This window comes from Humulus lupulus, chromosome 9 (assembly GCF_963169125.1).
Source record: "Humulus lupulus chromosome 9, drHumLupu1.1, whole genome shotgun sequence".
Taxonomy (NCBI): domain Eukaryota; kingdom Viridiplantae; phylum Streptophyta; class Magnoliopsida; order Rosales; family Cannabaceae; genus Humulus; species Humulus lupulus.
The window spans coordinates 182,478,914-182,482,679 of NC_084801.1; the positions used below are offsets into that span (position 1 = coordinate 182,478,914).

General features: G+C 46.8%; 1 non-coding gene across 1 annotated transcript; it reads left to right on the forward strand.

Annotated features, from left to right (window-relative positions):
* Positions 1-2,676: 2,676 nt before the first annotated feature.
* On the forward strand, positions 2,677-2,783 carry LOC133802903 (small nucleolar RNA R71). Its single transcript, XR_009877648.1, has one exon. It is a non-coding gene; the product is annotated as a small nucleolar RNA R71 (small nucleolar RNA).
* Positions 2,784-3,766: the final 983 nt, after the last annotated feature.

Here is a 3,766-nt window from a genome sequence, read left to right on the forward strand (position 1 = left end):
CAACGACACTTGGGGTTGCAGGAGTCGCAGCTCTCGCCTCCTCTTCAGCCAGTTGAGCAGCGCACCGAGCCAACTCCGCAACTCTGACCTCCTCTGAAAGGTAGCTAAAGTCAGCACCCTGATTGTGTTTCCAAAAGTTATAGAAACATTGGAGTGTCGCCCTCTTATACTTTTCCAGATTCTTGGAGTTGTCAAGCTCCGACTGCTGCACCTTGCCCTCGAGAGTGGCAATAATCTCGTCCTTAGACTTGACTACCCCCTCCAGATGCTTGATCTCGCGGAGATGAGTTTTATTGTACGACCGGTACTCTTCCCTCAGCTTAACCGCTGCATCTTTAGCAGCTTCAGCCGCGGACAGTTTGGTCACCGCTGCATCCCGCTCTCGACTGGTAGCTCTACAGCTTGGATCATGGCAGCCCCAACACGCTCACCTCTGCCAATCCGTTCAATTCGATCCTTAGCGGATCGAATGGTATGGCTCACGAGCCTGGCCTCATGAGCCTCTTCGCGAGAAAGATGCTCCCTAGCAGGCGCAGGTGGAGGATTGGACCGAGCAGGGGTGTTTTGCTGTTCAGAAGGAGCTGGAGGAGGGGTAGGAGTTCGCCCAGTTGGCGCAGGACTTTGCCCGGTTGGAGTGCCCTGAGGAAGGTCTTCTGGTCGACTCTTCTTGGCTGAAGGGCCTCGACTGGTTTCACCAGTTCGTTTCTTTGACCTCCGTTGAAGTTGAGGGACTTCCTCTTCCTCTTCGGCCTGGTACATGTCAAAGATATTGGGAGTCGACATATCTGCATGAAAATAAACACAAGAGGTTAATAAGGGAAGAAAAAGGTGGAAAAAAGTAATACAACAGAAAGAAGATAATAAAGTGAATACCCGAGCTACAACTACTGGTCGCTATACTATTGACTCTATTAATCATATACTCATTTTCTGGCATGAAGAAGTTTGGCCCTAGATTTGGAGCATATGTAAAGTTGCCATCCCCGTCAAACATGTGACAGGGGATTGGCAGACCATTTAAAAGCGAAATAACGTTACCATTGTCATCAGAAGACTCTTCCAAGTCAACAACTGGTTCTTTGGCCTTTTCTTTCCCCTTGCCTTGGGGAGCAGAAGGCCTTTCTGCAGAAGGGCTGCCCGTGGGTTCCCTGATCGTAACTCCTGTTGGCCTTCTCCTTGGAGAGGGCACAGGAAATTGCTGCTCGGGAACCCCGCCAGCAGTGGGTTCGTCCGTTTCGGACCCTCTATTGTCATGGCGAGGAGCCAGAAGGCCAGACGACCTCAAATTCATTTCTTGTGTCAAGGTCTTGACACATTTGGTAGCGGCAGACATCTTGGCCAGAGTGTCAGACCTCGACACCATATCTGGTGTTGGGGTTGGGCGCAACCAGGGGCTTGAAAAGGAAGTCGAGTTTGAGAAATGACGAAAGGAAATACTCTATGATAAAGTATCGACCAAGGCAAAGACAAAATTGTACCTCCTCTCGCGAAAGCCAAGTTGTTGCTGGATATATCCGGAGTAAAGAAGTACTCCTTGTTGTAATGTCCCACGTTTGATATGTGGGTGATGCCACTCAAAAACGTCCGGCCAGTTTCCTGATGGCAGAAGTGAAAAAAGCCCGTCCCGTTGTGTTGAGGATTGGACTTAAGGTCAAAGAGGTAATTAACCTCATGAGGTGAAGGTTCTGGCCATTTGTTAAGTTTGTACAGGACATAGAGTGCAGCCAACATCCTATATCCATTAGGGGTTATTTGAAAGGGAGCGACGCCGAAATAATTGGCCACCCCCACAAAGAAAGGATGAAGAGGGAGATAAGCCCCCGCTTCAATGTGATACCGGGACCAGGCGCTGTTTGCCCCTCCTGGACGGTTAGCCCTCTGCTCCGCAGTAGGACGTGTAATGGTTACCCCCGTTAGGGGGTATTTTCTGAAGCAGTTCGCGACCATCCGAGGGGTCATCGAACTGGCTGGAGGAGTGTACCACTTGACATCAGGCGGATTGCGATGACGAGGACGAGCCCTAGTTTGGATATTGGGGTCAGGAGTAAGATTTTCTCGACCACTGGTCGAGGGAGCCCCCGCCTGCGAATCAGGCTGGGCAGAAGGAGAAGGGTTACTTTCAGATTCGGGCCTTTTCTTGCCAGAGGATTTTGAACGGGCCATTGAAGGAGAAGGGTGCGGTCTGGAAGAGGCTCGTGAGAAGGGTATCTGGTGGATGCGATCGGCTAGTTGTTCTTCTCCCTCGAGCAGTTGGGCAAGGAGGTTGTCGTCGATGGGTCTCTCACCTCCCCACAAATCTGGCATTAAAATCTGCAAACAGAAGAATGGGGAGGCGAGGTCAGAGGGATCTAGGAGATTCTTAAAGTAGCGCTGGTCGAAGTATAAAAGCTAAGCTTTTATATAACAACATTCTAACTAAGTCTCTCTGCGCAAACAGTTTAAAAAACGGACCAAAAGGGAGTGATTGCATCTAGCTCATGCACCCCAGCTACCTTTCTGACTCCTGATGATCTTTCCTCAGACCACTGATGGTTGTTTGTAGCCATGTCCTCTAGCAGCTCATATGCACCAGTTACGCTCTTGCTCATAAAAGTGCCACCCGCTGCAGCATCTATAATGGTTCTGGTTGTCGGACATAAACCATTGTAGAAATTCTGTACTAGCATCCACTGTTCAATGCCATGATGAGGACATCTTCTCAGGAGTTCCTTAAACCGTTCCCACGCCTCATACAATGACTCTCCGTCATTCTGGCAAAAGTTATTTATCTCTCCTCGCAATTTAGCAGCTTTGGATGGAGGGAAGAATTTGGACAAAAATTTCTGAGCTAGATCTTGCCAAGTGACAATGGAGTTTGGCTGCAGAGAGTTCAGCCAAATTTTAGCTCTGTCCCTTAGAGAAAATGGGAAGAGCCTAAGCTTGATTGCGTCATCACTCACCCCATTATATTTGAAGGTTCCACACAACTCCAGAAAGTTGGACAAATGGGTGTGAGGATCTTCAGAGGGCAACCCATTGAATTGCACAGAGGACTGCACCATTTGTAAAATAGCAGGCTTGATTTCGAAGTTGTTGGCCTCCACAGCTGGTGGGCGTATACTATTTTGTACTCCCGTCAGAGTGGGTAGCACATAATCTCTCAGGCTCCTCTCAGCGTTGGTCTGAGCCTGAGCCCCTTGTACAACTCCTGGATTTAGACCATTCCTGCCATCCCCATCATTTTGTGCCATCTTCACAGAATTCTGGGCCTCTCTCTTATTCTTTCTGATTTGATTGCAGGACTTTTCAATCTCGGGATTCAAAGGAACAAGTGTGGCTTTTCCTTTTCTGCCACGCATATACCAAAATTCACCTGAGATAGACAAATTAAGCAACTAAACAGATTAGAAACGAGAGAAATTAAAATCAAATTAGAATAAAAATTAATTAGACTGATATTGATAATTTTCAATCCCCGGCAACGGCGCCAAAAACTTGTTGCGATAATTTTGCTATGCAAGTGCACACAGTCGCAAACTCGTAATAAAATGGTAAAACCAAGTATCGTCCTCAAGGACTGAGTTATCAATTACCAGTCAATTAATTTCTTGTTCTATTTGATGAATTAAAATTCTTGATTTTTGTAAAATACAGCAAAAGAACCAATAAAGTGCAGAAATAATAATCAACAATTAAATAGAATAATAACTAATAGTAAAACTTTTAGTTTAATCACTGAGAAACAATTAGGATATTCAATCTCATCAACTATCCTTCCTATTATTCC